General features: G+C 34.3%; 1 protein-coding gene across 3 annotated transcripts in view; it reads left to right on the forward strand.

Annotated features, from left to right (window-relative positions):
* Positions 1 to 19,560, forward strand: part of LOC123313560 — a 45,965-nt gene that overhangs the window by 10,148 nt on the left and 16,257 nt on the right. Inside the window, exon 1 of one of the 3 annotated variants that reach the window (XM_044898498.1) lies at positions 11,096 to 11,296. The exons of the other annotated variants lie outside the window; for them this stretch is intronic. The gene's annotated coding sequence lies outside the window, so the exon portion shown is untranslated. Of the gene's footprint in view, positions 1 to 11,095; positions 11,297 to 19,560 lie in introns of those variants that run through there. 3 annotated transcript variants of the gene reach the window in all.

A 19,560-nucleotide genomic window follows, 5' to 3' on the forward strand; every position in this document is an offset into this window, starting at 1 on the left:
CCACATCTTTACTAGTTTTCTATAACCCTCAATAGAATTAGTGGCACTCTGCACATGACTAATTGTGCATTTCATATTCATAGTTATGTTCTTCACTTGACGATTCGACCAAAACTGCGCCTGCGGAAGGCCTCTTCTGAGAAATCTATGTCTATATCTATGATATACAATATTGTAGATAGTTTAAAGGGGTAACCATGCACGGCGACGTTAAAATCTATTGCATCCCCATCAGGGCTGTTTTTGAAGCTATACCATCTACTACTCGCCCGTCAGTTCCAGGGTTCTTATGGACTCCAGTATTCTTGCAGGCCTCAAGGAAGCTAAATCCTTGCTCCTTCCCGTTTTACGTGTATGTTTTACAATGGCGAGACATTCTGTAACCAGATGATATGGAGTTTCTTCCTCCTCTTCGAAAAATCTGCACTCGTCGGTTTCAGCTAATTCGAATCAGGTGCTCGTTGATGCGGCAGTGTCTCGGACTATAAATAACAAGTGAGAAGGTGTAGTGTAGGTACATTTCTTAGATCCTGATAATTTTTAGAGCTCGTGCTTTGAAATAATCCATCTGGAGGATTCTGCGTCAGTGTTTCCCCTTTTTTAAGCTCTTTCTTGAAGTAGCATTTGCTATTCCACAAATATGCTCCTTTTCTGGAAACTGCATTGCCTTCCTTGTTTCCTTTGATTCCGGTGACTGGAAACCTAGACTGAACTGACTGAAAAGTGCTTTTAACGCTTAACTATTTCCTTGGGTTTTCCCATTAGGTGATATTTAGTAAACAGGACATAATCTCATTCTTTGACAATTGTGCGTTTCCATCTCTTCCAGGATCGAATCCTCTCTGTCGTGTTCACATCTATAGGAGAACTCAATTCAAGAGGCGCTGCTGCTACTTTGTGAGCGATGAACGAAGGGGTTTGAAATTTAGTACCCCCTATTTGAAATATGGATTTGGACAGATTCTGCAGCGAATTTAACAAAATCGCGAATTAAACTCACAATTATTGAGTTTGATCCTTCATTTGCAGTAATATCCAAAATTGTGGAGGATTTCATATGGTAGTAAAGGTTTTCTCGATACTTATTCTCAACAAATATCGAATTGATAAGGCCGTTACCTGATGAAACTTCATGTCTGACATATCATCAAAATTTGGCAAGTGATCTTATCGTTTATCTTAACATTGTTTGTCCATTATGCTGTTCCTATAGAAGTATAATTGGTTGTACCAATTTATCTCATTTCGCAGCGATTGCATGATATTTTATATTAAAAAACCTTGGATTAGATTTTGGAAGTTAAAAGTGAAGTGAATGAAGTGCGATATGTATGCAAGAGTGTTTGAACAACACACAGCTATACAAGATTATCAGAGAAGCGATAACTATAACTCATAGGACCTATATGGAGCACATTTAATAGAAACAGCCCAGGAAACACACCTTGGTTTAGTATACGTCTAATATTCATCCTGATGGTATATTTTTCGTTTTGGTCTATCACAGTACGAGTATTTTACGTCTATATTATACCATCTTTCTGTAGTAGGTTTATAAAACGTCTTTTAGCGTTAGCTATATATACCACAATATATGTTTTTTGCTTATCAATAGTTTTTTCAAGAACTGAAGATTATTTTTTGTTTATATACTTCAATTATTTTAAACTCTTCGTCATATTCATCAGTTATTAACGAAGTCTACAAGATCTCCGAATTATACGTCGAATATATTGTACTTTTCGACGTACTTCCTAAACCGATATTAAACGAATATGTGATAGGTTTTTGAAATGTCTATAAGTGGAAGTCATATATACATAATGAGATCTATTTTGTCTCCCAGTTGTGTTTTTACGATTAGAACAATATGCATCCTACAATATATATCGCTTATTTCCCAGCTTTAATAATTTTTCATAATTTATAAACTAGGTCTATAAAGTTCCACAAATTATACGACTATAAGTCGTACATATTTCAACCTACCTTCCTACTCCATGAACTTAGGTATATTAAACGGATATATGGTAGGTTTTCAATCTGTCTATTAGCGAATTTTTTTAACACTCATCATTGAGGTCTACACTGGACAAATATATGAAAGGTTTCAAATATGACTATTATTATAAGCCATATGTAGATACCTACTACATTACTTCTAGTGATCAGGGAGAAAAAAAATACTGGTCCTTTATTCATTATTGTTATATCTATGTTTCTGAGTTTTATACACCTAGTACATATAGTTCCAAACAAGTTTTTTGAAGTTGAAAAAGCGATTCAGCTTATATAAGTGCTTTAATTGTTTGAACTGATTTCACCAGGTAGCTAATTAATCGGCTCACATCGAACTTAATCTTTTTCCATAAAAATCACCATTTAAATGATAGCTGTATATAAATGGTTGAGCCGTGGCAGGAATAATTTATATGTATAACATTCATACTAGATATTCTTGAATAGAGGGTACAACCATAGGTACAATAAATGAAAAAAAAATATATACATTGAACGAAAAAAATGCATATTTGCATATTTTTCTATAGTTTCCTCGCCAAATGGAGTTTAATTCATTCGGATTGATGGTCGTCAACCAATTAAAAGCAAAAATATTACACATATAATATCTTTGATTAAAAGTCCCCCAATTCGACAATTCACAGCGTTGTCACATAAAATGAAATAATGTCCTGTCCATACACTGATTGCTTCAACCATCAAAGATTCTGCTGTCTATACTTGTGATCTGGAAAACTGAATGAGCCCTCTTCAATTACTATTCACTTGATATAATTGTAGTCTACTAGTTCTAATTCAAACAAGAAACAAGCCTAGCAGATTTATGAGAATGTTCAAGATCTACTACATTTTTAGTAGCCTGGCAACGTTGGTGCCATGTTTACGTAGGCAGAGGATTGAGGATCTACGCAGGCCCGACCGGCCAATAGGCAATTAGTTATCGTTACAATACACGCATGTGGCAGTCACGGCCGTGTTTCTATGCTATGCTATGCGGCATGCGCTGTTCGTAGTTCGTTCTCCTTGTCGTCCATCTTGAAATAGTTTCGTAAGCTGTGTGTGTTTACTGTGTTTGTTTTGTCTGGAGGAAATTAATTGTACTTTGTCATGAGTGATTGAAATGGATTGTGATTCAACATAGTGATGGACATGTTTAAACATCTGCTAAAAAACAAAATGATATAACCGATTTTGAAGAAAGCTCTCCACTTTCAAGTCTACTAATATGATGAAAAAGATATTTGGTATGTTGTGTTCGACATATTTTTTCTCCTAAAACTAACTGAAATAACATTTTACAGAGGTCGTAGTGCTGATGTGGGTACATCTGATTGAAGCAATCTAAAAATATAGGAATAGACCATTATATTTATTTGAAGAGGTGTGCTCAATGTATATACCTAAATTTTGAAAACTACTATTTTATTATTTTCTGAATAAATTGGTTTGAGCCTAAATAGTTTAAAATTTAGTTTTCCTAAAATCCGATTGACACTACGTTATGTCTTATTCGAAACTATGAAAAGGATAAGTATGAAAGAGGGTAAGATTGTTATAATAAATGTTGAAGATTGACTATATTCAGAACAGTAATATCTAACAACAAATAAGCCTAATGTTCATTCATACGATATTCGACAGTATGAACGATGATCCCAAAGTGCATTTATCGTTCTTTTAATTTATTATATTCGAAATCATCGATCAACACATATTAATGCAATTTCGGATCATCGTATCGTCGGATATCGTATACATGAACAGTAGGTCTAACGTTGTTCAGAGACGTCTATTACTGACACTTTATTGTAGTACAAAATACGATTATTAAACGTCTATTTTTGGTACATTGAAGTCGTTGAAATATAGTCTATAATATATGAGTTGTGAACGTTTATAGACGACTGGTTTTCGACGTAATTTCTGAATTACTTAAGTCGTCTAAAAGACGTACATGAAATACGAGTATCAGACGTATATAAAATACGAATAGGAGACGTATATCCAGGATTGATTTTATACGTCTACCACGCGGACATTTGTCCTTCTTATTTTGGTCTAATGAAACCGTATTTATACGTCGGAATAAGTTGACTTATATATGTTTAATAAACGAAAGGTGGTTTCCTGGGAGGACATTATTTCAATAACGATATTTTATACAATAACAAAAGATTCAAAGTTTCGCTTTTAGCAAAGGGTAACAAGAGGTTTCACTCTGTCAATTTACAAGACAATGCCTCGTCCTCGTACACAGAAATAAAATCAGAATTTACGTAGAACCAAATCGATTATTTCAATTTTTTAATTGATTATGTTCAGAGACTGGGAGTGACAAGTGTTCTCCGAAATCATTTTTATTGAATTGATGTGGCCCATAATCGCGATATAAATGCTATTGTAGAGAAACTACTGGGTATAGGTATTTGTACATGGATAACTTGATATTTATTATTTTTGATGGCGATATTGGCCATTTTGGGCTATTTCTAGTATTTTTAGATGATTTTTTCCAGTGCTTCTTTAAATATTCTGAAAAATTGTAGTTGTGCTTCACTTTCATGAGAAAACATGGCTCAAATGTAATACTTTAAATTACTAGTTCTCATAAACACTCCGTTGTTCACAGATAACTCTGGTAATGAGTCAATGTATTTGTTAGGTTTTAGAAAGAAATGCTGAATGGAATCATAATTTATTTATTTATTATCATTCTAATTCTGGAATTCGAATTCATCACAGAGATCGAAATACATATGGGAAGTCTTTTTTTATTTTTTCCTACCGCCATACAGACAGAACTCCAGGTCAAAGGCATTCATGAGTGGAACCTCTTATTACTCTTTGCTTTAAGAATCTCTAGAAATTAACAGGTGCAATTCACAGAAAATACTTCGAATGTTCATGTCATGTACAGGTCAAGTAAATTTTTATGTACTCAAACTTGTTTATTTTGCAAATTGTAATACTTTCTTATGGATTAATTTTCTGGGGTAGTTCATCAAATAAATAAAAGGGCATTGCGACTATGTAACGTTTGGGTTATAGACAATCATGTAGAAGTTATTTCGATATAATATAGGCTCTTAGTTTTTTTAAAGAAGAGTCATTATTTTGAGGCCTACAGCAATGTTAATAACACCAGAAGGATATTTTCTTATATTGTACCTATCCATAGGTCAGCACTAAGGGAGAGAACTGTTGAATGCATGGCAATATCTACAAAATGTATAATGCTCGTCCGAAAATATATTAGAATGATCACGTGACAAGAATAGCAAGAAATCTTTATATTATTCTATTTTGAAACCTGAGCCATACTGTTGATCTGAATTTTAGTTATGTTTCCTTATCATTAATATTTTTGTATCTTTGATTCTTGTAATAATTTTTGACTTATTTTATTTTTATATCTATTTCTTTGAATTGATAAACATATTATTACAATTATTATTTATTGCTCATGCTCTCATTCGATTGTCGGATCGTTTACCAATCTAACCTGGATTGTTTGGTTCTTTGAAATTCACACTGATTCAGAACTGATACTGCTTATAATTCTTTGTCACGCTATGTGAATTATTCATAATATATATTCAGAAAATATGATGACCCTTTCAGACATTCAACCAACTGCTTATAGATAATCATGTCTCATTGCATAAAAAATGTTCACCTTATTTACGATTACGCTTATCTTCTGAACGTGAATTGAATTTTTATGACAACTAGGTGTCAGCCTCGAGCCTTGAAATACAACAAAATAGTACCTACATAACGTGCGTTCAAAAAATTCGTCGTCAAGTAGGCTATGAAATTCTGAACGTTGATATTCAGTGTCCGAACGTAGGTCTTTTCTTGAATTACTTCATCTTCCCAAAATGTAAACAATGATGACATTAACCTATACATCGTAATTTTGTATGGAAAGTGGAAAGACACTTTCAAAGAAAAATTAATTTCACCCAAATTGCGAAAATTCTTCCATTGAGTCAGATCTCAAGAATCCAAACAATCTGAGGCACAATTATTCTTGGTAAGAATTTCAACCGAGGTTCGTGGATCTTGTGTCTCTGTCATCATATTTTTATTATTTCTGAATAACACTGAGGTTTTCTTCTTTGGTCCACCACTCCTTTTTTTGCTTGAACATACCTGTTCGGTTAACGCATCGGAAAATAGTACTTTCGAAAGATTGATTCTTTCAGCAACATTGGGAATGTCGCTGGAATATTAAAGAATATTTCCACTCTACCACTCTCCTCCTATTTTTCCCCAATTTTGAAGTAGGATTCAATAATAAATGCTTTTTGAACGTCCGTAAAAATCAACCTTATAATTTCCTGATAATTTTAATTCAACAACAATCCAAAATGCTTACTTCTAACTTGACAGTTCACCTGGACAGTACAGCAAAAGCTAAGAATTACGTTACGACACGAAATATAGCCTACTTGACGACGAATATTTTTGAACGCACGGTACATAGGAGGATATATTGAAAAATTCTTGGCCTACTATAGAACCAAACAAAATTTCAATGTCAAAATATTTTATTACACAACATATTCTCTTCTTAGGCCTGGTACTTTCACCTTCGAATAAATTTTATTCAGTGTGAAAGATACCTCATTTCGGTGCTTTCAGATGAAATTATTTGACGAATAACAATTCTATGAAAGCACGGTACACTACTGTTCACTGATTAAAGTAAATTAAGACACCACATTGTAGAAATTGTCATAATTCCAATTAAAAAGCAAATATTTCGTGAAAATCACACAAAGAAAAACCATACATCCAGAATCTAAAAAATTCAACCAATAATGACGTACCGACATTCGATCTATGACAAATAAACTCTTACTATTAAGTTTCAATGACAGACTTATTCGATGAATAACACTATCTGAAAGTGAAAAGACACCATTTTTACTTATCCTATGAATAAGACTTATCTAGCGAATAATTAGCACGTGAAAGTACCGGGCCTCAATTGGATACATTTATTACCTCGAACCTGCAACGTCTCTAGACCTTTCAAAAAAATTTTTCTTCTTGCTCTGTAAACCAGACCTCCACAGCTTGTATTACCTCCTTTTTGGAAGAAAATTTACGACTCTTAAACTTTTTTTCAGTTGAGGAAAGAGATGATAGTCTGATGGAGCCAAATCTGGTAAATAAGGGTGTTCTAGTAATTCAAACCCTAAATCACGAATTTTTTGCATGGCAACATGCAAGGGCGTTCTCCTGCAAAGACAAAACACCTTTGGATAGCTCTCCGCGTCTTTTCTCTCAAATTTTTTCCCTAGAGTGGTCAATAATGTCGAATAGTAATCTCCGGTTATTATTCTACCCTTATCCAAAAAATCAATCATGATTAATCCATGGCAATCCCAAAAAACTGAAGCAAGAACCTCTCCAGCAGATTTTTGGACACGAAACTTCTTAGGTCTTGGAGAACCAGAGTGTCGCCATTCCATCGATTTTGCTTTGTTTCTGGATCGTAGAAATGTACCCAAGTCTCATTCATAGTAACAATTCGGTTTAAGAAGTCTACATCGCTTTCAAATCGAACACAGATCGAACGCGATGCTTCTACCCTTGCACGCTTATGGTCAACATTCAAACATTTGGGGATCCATTTTGCAGCAATTTTTCTCATGTCCAAATTGACGTGAACTATATTATTATAATGAACGCGTTCGTATGAAATTTCCAGTGCTTCAGATATCCGTTTCAGCACAATTCGACGGTCTGATAAAATCATGTCGCATGCAAAGATTATAGAGTCTTTATAATCTTTGGTCGCATGAACTTCATCGATATTTTCGGAGACTGACACAGAAACTGGCCTTCCCGATCGGTAATCATCTTTCATCTTCAATCGAAAATTTACCTCTTTTGAAGCTTGCAGTCCAATTTTTCACGGTCGCATACGAAGAACATTGATCACCCTTGGTGATCAATGTCCTTGAAGCATATCTTCGTATATCTGCTTACCTCTTAACCCTCTTAAATATAGGTCAATTTTTTCGATTTCGGTGGACATCTTCTATCTTTTAATTTATTGCGTAACTCTGGTTTACTTTCTTGATCTCAAACTTCACACTGACACTTCTAATAAATTATTGTTCGTTGCTATGGTGACGCAATTTTTTTTTATGCATGGCTAACAAGATATCAATACATCCTCGTACATGAAACAGCAGATTACGAATTTCATTAGTTACTCTAGTAGGTCGTTAATTTAGCCTTCAGAGAGCGTTAAAATTTTTGCATTCGCCAATATGAATCTTTTTAGCAACCGCATGAAAAAGATTAAAATTTTTCGATATTGAAAATATGTGAAATTCATTCTTAATGGTTTCATGATTTCTATAAATGCAAATTATTTTCACAATTTATAAAATATTTTAGCTTTATAATTTGCCGAAAATTTGCTCAATCATATTGTGGGTTTATGCAGTGTGATTAAGATCTAAAACCTAAGAAAGGAACCAATGGTATGGACACATGGAGATCTCGTGAACACCATCTACCAATAAGATTGGTACCTTCCTTGGGTCCTGGTTTTTAGTGTTCTTAGCTATATATACCCTCCTTGAGACCTATTTTCTGGATTGGTCTAGTGGGTAATATGCCATTGCTTTGAAATGTTTGTTAAGACCAAGCACCCTGACAATGGGGGAATTCTTTGAGTTTTGTTGCTGTGCTTCAATCGCAATATGAAGGTCTCCAGCTGATGGATCTCAATGGAGCAAAAAGTGTCGTTGATTCCAATCGGTTGTGTATTTGAAAAATAGCATGCTCCAAACGGGGCCAAAGGAAAAAATCAAATGGTGTAAGATCACATGATCTTGGAGGAAACTGACGTTCGTTTCTCGTTTCTTAGATAATGTTTCTGCACAAACAGCTGCATACAGCTGTTTGTGCTCTGGTTCCATATTGTTGAAAATAACTATTAGTTCCCACAATTCTCCTCTTACTTCAAATTTTTGAGAATGAAATGGTGTCTCCATGAAAAAATTTTCTGGTTTTGGCTGCTAAACATCTTCATATCTTAAAAGTTGTCTTATACAGAAAGTTGGAACCAGGCTTTATCAGAAAAATAGGTAGGTTTCGGTTACCAATAAATTGGTTGAGAAACCACTGTTATTCAATTTTCTGATAAAGGATGAATCTATATGTAATTTTTTTTTCAAAATGTGCTAAAGGAGATTCCATGCAGTTGAAATATAACTCTGATAGAGGTTCGTGGAGCTTCTGTCATCACATTTTCAGCATTATTGTTTGATCTGGGGTTCTTTTCTTTTGTCGACTACCTCCTACCTCCTACCTACATCAACATTAGGATACCCGATTTGAAAATCGCTGAAACATTTATCAATAGAATATTTTCGGTCGCCTTCAATTTTCTCCCTATTTAATTTCTGGAGTAGGATTCAAAAGCTAATTCTTTTTTTATTTCAGTAAAAACCATCTGCATCACTTGCTGATAATTTCAAAACAACAATCTAGAACATTCATTTGACAGTTTATCGGGAAAATTGTATAAAAGCTGGTTATAACGTTCAGACACAGAATATCGGTTTTCGAAATCCCATAGCGAACTTTTTCATATCGATCCATGTAGGTGTTTCTTTAGAAAAGTCAAGCCTGCTGAATACAAAGGCATAATAGAGCATGATGAAAATGAAAATGAAAATATAAAACGATACTATTCGAAATGAAGAAAACACTCTATAACAGAGGATATAAAGTTAGAAAACGATCGGCTTTGTCTCAATGTGAAATCAATAATGATATTATCGATATGAGTCGAAATTTGATAAATGGAAGTCGAATATCAGGCACTTTAGTTTAATGCATTACCTTAGACTCTTTGCCTCAGGTTTTGCAAAAGATTCGCGAAAAACGTCAAAGAGAGAAGAATCCGGTCGCTTCGAGATGAAGGTAGGACACACAATTCTCTCGAACAAAGGAGCTTTTGAATGTCCAAAATATAATGAAAAATGTTTTATTTGTACCTTGTATTTTGTGTTCAATTACTTCTTTTATTTCCATGGGAAAGGGACCGATTAGATAGGATACACATATCTAAATGAATTGGCCGATACTCCATGAAAATTCATAATTAAACTGGAAACTGCATTGGATGAAACTTACTGAGAGAGAAGTTTATTAAATACAATACACGTTTTCCAATAGCATCTTTATCTCATATGGCAGTGTTGCCTTTACCCACCTGAAGATGGTATTGTGATAGTGGAACATGTGTAGAAGTGTAAAAATATATCAAAGTGAAAATCATGAAAATTAGATCATGCTTTAAATCAGACGACAAATCTTTTGATGTTTTTGAAGATGTAATGAAAAATAAAATCGATAAGTTGTAGAAAATGGAACAATTGAAAAAACCAGCCTTGGCTTTTCCATAGAAGTTGTCCTGCTGTAACGGGGACAACTTCAGCCGATCATCCGATTCAACAATTCGAATGGCGTGGGTAGTCAAGTTCTTTGATATTTTTATCGTCGTAAGACCGTAAAGAGTTTGAAAATTAATACTTCGTGTTCTTGTGAAATTTTCTCCCTTCATTTGTGTTTGGCTACAGAATAAGGGTCCCCTGTCAAACACTGATACGGCAAGCTACGCCATTGGTAATTACGATTTTCTGTCAATGAACAATATTCTAGTTCAATTTGCTCAACGAAACAAAGGCCCTTGTATATTCACAATCTTATAGGAGTTCATTTAATTTTGATGAAATATTATACCATCTGAATGTTATTCGCCGTCATGGAAGATTTCTAGACACTATCTATGTAGATATCTTACATTATTGCATTAGGTACAAGTATGTAGTGTCAAATGACTAAAATCGATACCATCTCAAGGTTATACAGCCTTTTTCGCGAAAAATATCCTATTCGAAGATCCCTAATATCTAATGATCAGGCCTCTAGCATTACGTTACATTTCGAATAATTGAAACGAAGCTATTGAATTTTATTCCTGCATTTCACAGGACATTTATTATCCTCTTTCGAGTGAATGCTGCACGCATGCTCCTGCTGCATTGATATTTAAGGATTCAGTCTTCTTCAACCCGCTGCTAGAAACAACAGTTATGTCCCCTTACCCCTGAAATCTTTCAGCAAGGAATTATGTTGATAAACGAATATTTATGATTTCTTTATGAAGATGATGGTGATTCCGATTTTTGATTCCAACCCAGTTTCATTTCAAACCGGATACAACGAAATTTAGCAGGTGAGTTATTGCGGTTTCAGGGTTGACAATTTATTCTCACTCGTTATGAAGGTATAATAGTGAATAGTTTAGGGAGAACTCATGTGTATGCATTTTTTAAAGAATATTGATTTGTAATGTTCACATAGAAGAAACTGACAAATGGTTATTGAAGCCAATTGTTATGAATTATGATTAGACCCAAAGAACATCTGAAAATGCAAAACAAGAGGAAAGTTTTTTGAAATTTTCTTGGTATAAATCGTCATGATAGATAAGAATTCAATAATAATTTTACAACCAGTATATAACGTCAAGTGAAATTAAGCATTATTCAGCTAGTGCACAGCCTGGCTTAATGTCAAGATCTACATTTTTCCTCATAATGCAATGGAGTGCAAGCAATAGTTGAATAAATTCGATTTTGATACCTAGTTCTTCAGCAGATTAATGAAATCAAACTTAATCGTTTGATAGACAGGCAAACTGATATGAATTATATTTGGTAGTCGGCACTTATGATAAAATTAAAAAAAAAAAGTCCTGATTCTGAGGCAAAAAAGAATAATTGAGAATAAGTATACACACCAAACTTCTTCTACAGATAGACGTACAACTTGATCGATTGATAGACAAATTTACATAGAACCAACATATTTTCCTGAGTTGTAAAATTCCATTTTGTATACATAATTAATATCATGATAAAATTAAAACCAAAAATGTCCTGATTCTGGGGCGCAAACAAAAAATAATTGAGAATAAGTTGCACACCAAATTTTTTAACGAACATTCCAAAAGGAAATTAATGTTCAATGCTAAATTAACAAATTACTTCTTGAAAATTACGACGATCAAATAACTGCTGCTTGATGATGACTGAGACAGATTTAGCAAATAACTGGCATGTCTCGTTTCAAGTCTTTCAGGGGGGTACTGATTGATTCTAGATTTACATTTACCTCATAAAAAATAATTCAGAGAAAAAAACTTCAGACAGCGAAGCAACAATTGATACCTAATGCATACGTTGGAAAATCGGAAGAATCAGAGCGTTCTCCACACTCTGGATACGAGAGGATTTGCATCATCTTGCTCATACCAAATATCGTTCATTGGATCATTGGTAATCAGTATTAATCGGTGTCATTCATTAAGAAGCTTTCATCTCAACATAACCACATAACATAGCCCTTGAGGCCTCGAGGGCTTTCGCACATGCACCATTAGAGTGAATTTCGTATTTATTTGGAATACATTGATGCCCTGTATCTTGGAAAGGGCGAAAGGATTTTTTCGAATCCAAATAACTCAGATTCTGGATTTGTTCGCAATGTGAATGATGCAACCTGTATATTTTTATGACATTTCTTTCTTGATACTTATTAACGCTTTCAATTTTGAGTGCCATGAGAAGAACTTCTATTGCTCAGAAAGTTCAAACATTTGAAAATTTCGAGTTGTTATACCATTTAACCAAATTGTTTGTCCATGAAAATTTTGTTTTTGTTGCTATCCAATGTAGGTATATTCAATTGATGAGAGAGTCTAGCTCTTTAAAATAATTAAATTTGGTATATTGAATTGATTTCAGGAAGGAATCAAAATCATCAGGCAGCAGGTAATTATGCCTTGATCAGTTTTGAAGAAAAAAACTGAAATGTTTCTGTGCCGTTTAAATGAATTTTTGAAGAAAGAATCTATGGGAAATCAGATGATATGAACGACAAATTGATATTTCATGTACACGGTGCATTATTTATCCAAATATCAAAATTAAGGACTCTTGGCCTACTTGGCTTTTTTGATATAGTTCATATCACCAGTTTCTTGGCCCAAGATGACAATAACAGCCAAATTCGGAAAGAACGGTAACGCCCGCTTTAAAAATCGATGATTAAAGATTTCGGTTAGGCATAGACATAGAGACATGGACTGAGCAATGCCAGCATGAAATTGGTTATTTTATAGAAAGAGGGAAATGATCGTCGGGCCATTACCTGTCTCTTTTGTGTTCACATAGAGGTGAGTGCGGACCAATCACTCTGTCACTTTTTTTGACCATATTTCATGCATAGATAGAAAGGGAAGGCACAGTCCATGTCTCTGTCTACGCGGTTAGGTTACCACCACTCGATGGTTAACCAGAAGTTCTGTTTTTGTTTTCTGGCTTTCCTATAGGCACTGTCAATTCACCATGAAATTATGTTCAGGGTGTCCCAAACTCGCTGCTCACTCAGAGGATCTCGAGAATTATATATAAGACTTACAGAAGAAATCTACAAGGACCCCCGATCTTTGATTTGGAAATAATGAGATATCAGAAATCAGATCTTGATTTGTCTCGAGTTACAGAGCATTTCTGCATCAGAATGATTGTTTCATATATATCGCTATATCTTCGAGATACATATTTGGAAATTTGACAGTAATTCTCATAATTTATATCTTATTTACATCGTTGCATTTATATGCAACTATGAAACAATGTTTCTATAGCTTTCATGAAATGTATCGTGAGTCCAAAGTCCCGAATTCTCCCTAATTTCAATTGTTTTGCCGGTCAAATAAGTTTGGCTACCTTTTTGCATATGAATACACAGATAAGATACCTTCCAACTACTATGGTTGGAGTCCAATGGGCCTGCTGGCAGTAAAATTTATCATCCAGCAGTACAGCTTTTAAAATATTTGATTATATTTACTTAGGAAGCTGCCCTGCTATAGGAGAACTAAATTATCTCCATTCGAATAATGCAAAAAGTGTGCAAGTTTTAACTCGATAGCCCCAATAGCAAGTTATGACAACAAGAAAACTTTTTCGGTTCATACTTATTTATTCGTACAGGGGCGTACACTAAAAATGAATGACAAAATAGGACAAAATGACAGAGTTTTCACAGAAGCTACTAATTTCGATGCCGGAATAAATGAAAGAACTTTTTTCGTATTTGGTGAGGAATTTACGAGTGCTGTTTGCTACGAAGGGGTGGAAATAGAGTTGGCAACACAGCTATTGTTCTTTGAGACATGAAATGCCTATAAATTTGGTATTATTGAAAAAATGGCAAGGTACATAATTCCAGTGTTGATTCTGTTTATTATATTTTGGTGTTTTACCAAATGAGGGTTCTAAATGTTCAATGAAAATTGTAAGTTTCTAGTATTTTTTTTTGGGCGAATAGAGAATAAATAAAAGAATTTCCTGAAATTTGTTTTTGGGAAAGAGTACCCATAGATACGTGTATTGAAAATAGAAAATAAATTGAACAACCTCGAAAACTCCACGTTTCAGCCATTAAAATAAGTAGGTCATTCACAAGAAAATTCGGGAAACTTAGGAAAACGAATTCAGGAATATCATGCATAATTTATTGCTCAATTTTTATTCAGTAAAATTCTCTATTGAGCGTTTAAAATAATGATGATGAATTTGTAAAGATAATTCTATAATAGTATACTGCTGGTAGCCAAAAAAGTCCTGCCGGAAGGATCACAAACATTTCAAATCTGTGTACTGCCAGCAGTAAGCAGTAATATCAATATTAATTTGACTTTCTGAACTTGCAGTGACCTTGAATATGGTCTCGAAATAAAGATGAAATTTTAAATGATTAGGGGTGTTGCTAGACTGGGTGGGGTGAGAATATCCTTTGCAATTATGAGAGTAGTATACAGATTATAAGTAATAGTTGGCCAGCCCACGATGCTAAATCGGGATGTACTCGATCGTCGTGAAGATCGACTGGATTTTGAAGATTAGGTGGCCGTGGCAGAAAGAAAAAAGGTTCTATGATGTATGAACTTTCAGCGGTGGGGAAAGCGTCTGCAGGTTTTCGAAGATGAAAATCTAAAAAAATCTTTTTTGAGCATGTCAGATTTTGAGAGGATATGTTAATTGGGCCCAAAAGAAGAGACTGACAATTCGGACGTGAAGCAAGGTCACTGCGGTCCTTTGATAATGCAAAAAAAAATCGTTAATCTACATACTCGAACGTGTCATATTTTCATACAGATGGTTACTCTCTGTTTTGCAGACGTATTGACCAATTACTCTGACACTAATCTGGAGAGTTTTCTTAATCTGACAGTTTGAAGATTTTTTTAAATATCTCCTTTCCTGTGCCTCTAATCGTTTCTGTATTCATTATGAAAGTTGTAGTTGTAGATAATAAAATTCTATACAACATTTGTCTGAAGCAATCTTACATGCTTCAACCGTTTGCGAGCTAGAGGGTGATGAGTGCGAGGAGCTTAGTCATAGAGGAGCTTAGGCAAGGTCAATGTAGAATCCCAGTCTAATGTACATTTATCTCAAAACTACAGGTCTAATTTTTAGTAGAGGTTCTCTATAGTGTTCAAGGTCCCTTTATATTAATCTGACATGCTCAGTAAATCCCGAATTTCCTTCTTGGGCTTAGTGTTAGTTAGTTCCCATAGTGGCAATTGATTTTAATAGTTTTAGAGATCATTTCATAATATTCAGTTCATATCACTTTGAATGGGGAATTCTTCTCAATTTGAGTTATCACATCATATGCAAGTTTGAACTGAATAATAATGAGTTTCATTCATGAATTTTTCAAATGCACCGCGGAAACTATTCAAAATCTTTCTTCAAAGATGAGGTTTTAAAATTTAAATCGCTTCGCTTCGTTTCTAGTTTGCGATTTGGCAACAGCGCCTACTAGAAAATAAAAAGGACAATGTCTTGTTTATAAAATAACAGCTGTTGATTTACAGCCATCATAAGGCGCGTACTCACTTGCAAGCCTCAACCGGCCATAAAAATCCCATAAAATTTTATGACCTTCCTCGTTCTATCTCATCAAGATAGTGTATTTGTTTTCCTTTATTATCAACGCCTATTTCAGTCGATGTTGCCAACTTGTGCAGTAGAAACGAAAAGCTTTAAATTTTAAATACTCATTTTTAATTTTAAAGTAGGTACTTAAAATAATTTTTTTGGGCAACGGTTGAAATGGTCATTTCAAAACGTGACGTTTCGAAGATATTTCATAAAAAATACATCATTTTCGTCAGAAGTTGTTTTTCCCATGTTGAGTATGTTAGATTATGTGTTGATTTTACAGCATTTGTAGGAGGATTTAGTTTTCTTCTTTAATTGTAAGTTAAGTGCAGCTGGAATCCTTGTTGACAATGCTTCAGATGATAAATCATATTTTTACATGATTCTTTTTTCGATGGTGATTTCAGTGTTGAAAACATTCCCCTTCCTGGTCAGCCATGAATAATTTTTCATCCGGTTGTTTTCCTTAAAAGCTCGTGGTGTGAAAGGCTTCTTGAGAGCCGAGTCAAACACTAAGGATGCTTGTAGAATCATGCTTGCTCAATAATAAGCAGTTTCCGTACAACTGGAATCCATAATCAATAGGAATCATTCAAAATCATGACAATTTGCGTGCTTTATGAACTGAACAGTGAGACGTTGAAAGACCTCATGATAATGCCAATGTCGTTGGAAATACATATTCAAAAATACTCAAGTGAAACATTTTACACACTCGCTGATTATATTACTGCTTGCTCCGACAGACGCAGCACAATTTGGCAGTCATTCACCGGCTCACTTCTTTCGCTGAAATCGAAAATTGGCTCCCACTTGGATCGCCTCAAAAGACGAGGCATTTTATTGTGATGGAATTCGAAAATTGCCTGAGATTTGGGCAAAAGTAGCGATGAATAATTGTTACTTTGAATGATCTGTCCATTCATTTCATTCTAAACTGAATGAATTTTCCTGCAATGAATGTACACTGCGCAAAAAAATTAACGCACATTATGGAAATCTCAAATTTATTCTACAACTGAAGGTGTTCACAATGATAAAATTATTCTTTTCAGAATTATGCATGCCTAAGTTATCCACTTTAAACGGTTTTCTTTCATACAGATGTTTTTTCCCAGCAGGAATAAAAAAAAATGATATTATCAGATCTTGAATGTATTGGCTCCATTCTAAAATCAGTTGTTCTCGATCAATTCTAGCCCTTAACTACTAACGTACCAAATATGTAACGTTGTCACTACCTATACGTCTCACAGACGGCTTCATATAGATGGACATACATATTTTTTTAAGTTTCCATAGTTTTAACTTTATGAGCTGTTTATATGTTCCCTTTGTTATTCTAGAGGTGAAAACATGCTCAGAAATGCAAAAAAAAGTTCAATATTCAGTGAAAATCACAATTTTCCAATGTAGTCTGGAATATTCAACATTTTGGCAAAGATTCTTTGAAAAATTGAAATTCAATTGAAATACTATATAAATAAGTGATTTTTTTATTTTTCTTTATAAAATAAGAGTTGGACGGAAATCTTTTCACAAGAATTGATCAAAAACAGGTATTCTGAAAAAACTGACAATGCCTGTTTATCACGAATTTTTACACATTCCCGACATACTTTTTTTGCACACTATAGGCAAATTGGGTTCTGGCATTCATAACAAACATATGCCTTCCTTCTTTTCTTCTTATGAGAGCAAATAGAACAATTCTTTCGATTTTTTTTCAATGTTTCTACACTAATTTCAGGTATTTTCAGCCCCTTTTTTACCTAGTATTTCCAAAATACTGAGTCGTAATTTTTCATTCCAGCTTTGGATTTTTCGACGTCTTCTGTTAATTGTGGTAATAGGTACTAGATTTTGAGGGAGTTTTTTCATTAAATCAGATCTTTCTTTCTACAAATTTTCTGGATAACTATTATATCAAATGATCGAGTTGACAGTTCCTGGCTCGAGCAGTTAGGCCTGGAGCTGTGATAATGAAGACAATAATTCTGATTGTATTGTGAAGTATGTGCTGGTATTGTGTTGTAAATACCTGTGTTCACTCTTTTTTTTGGGTATGTTCGAATAGACCATAGGCTAAATAAATAAATATGGATGAGTCTATAAAATATCGCGAGTGGTTACCGACGAGACCTACGACTGGAATCACTTCCAGCTTCATCAAACCACTTCAACAAATGTATTTCGAAATTTTTATGGATATTTTTACACTTTTTGACGAACTAGTTCGGCAATCTATCGTTATTTCAAATCACTAATGATACGACTCAGAGAAGGTCTCGTCTTTTTATTATTACGTAAACGCTAACTATACGTCTAAGAGACGGCAATCGATCTTTCAATAGAAATATCTATAGTATATCCAAATCCAAGAGGCCAGCGGTAAACATTGCAGCATGAAGTGATCACGCGTCAAGAACGTGATAACGCAGAGGTGTACTAATAAATTGAATTCCGAGAGCGTTATATTTTAAAACTTTTTGAGTGTTCCAGTTCCGGTGAAAAATGTGTATGCTTATCTACGAGTCTGAGTAATGAACAATTAATCTAAAGTTCCCACTTTAATAAATACTATGTATATAAATGTGTAACAATATTTTTTTTGTAAAAGTGACTACCCCGTAGTGTCGTCAGAAGATGCAGAACTTTCCTCTAAGTTGACGATGACTGGTGTTATATCATCCATAATATTATCCAGTTTCCACATGTCTACCTCAACTTTTTGTTTGACATGTTTCACGCACTTTCTCCATCTTTCGGAAGTAACCCGTGAGAGAGCCTCTTGAAAAAGATTTTGGACGTCAGCCATTTTAAATGTGGTGTTTTTATCTGCCACAAAATTCTTGACATCGGCCCAAATCAATTCAATAGGGTTCAGTTCGCAGTGGTAGGGCGATAATCTAAGTACAGTAATATTTTGGGCCTTTGCGGTTTCATCCACAATGTATTTTTCAAAGTTTTCTTTGTTCTGCCTGACTATCTGCAACTATTGCGCTTTTATGAGGTCAGGGGTGAAATCAATATTTTTCTCCCTCAACCATTGTTGGATATCACTCTTTCTGAATTGTGAATTAGGAATTTTTTCCATTTTCCTTGAATGGTAAGGAGCATTATCTAAAACTACTATAAAATTTTCCTCCAATTTAGGAACTATACCCTCGACCACTTTTCGAAGGACTGACCATCCATTTCTTCATGGTAGTCACCAGTTTTTTTGGATTGGAAAGTCCAGAGTCCTCCAGTTAAAAAACCAGTGTCACTGCCAATATGACACACTATAATTCTTTGCCCTTTGCCTGAAAAAATATATTCACTTCATTTAAAAAAGAATGTTGAAATTGTTTTCCACCAAAAAGGTACTTACATCAAGTTTCACAAAACTTTGATTGCTCGATCAACGATTTGGCATTCGATTTCCCGAAGGAAATCATTGAAACTTTCATATTTCCGAATATATTGGAGGAGT

This window comes from Coccinella septempunctata, chromosome 5 (assembly GCF_907165205.1).
Source record: "Coccinella septempunctata chromosome 5, icCocSept1.1, whole genome shotgun sequence".
In the NCBI taxonomy this organism is placed as follows: Eukaryota; Metazoa; Arthropoda; class Insecta; order Coleoptera; family Coccinellidae; genus Coccinella; species Coccinella septempunctata.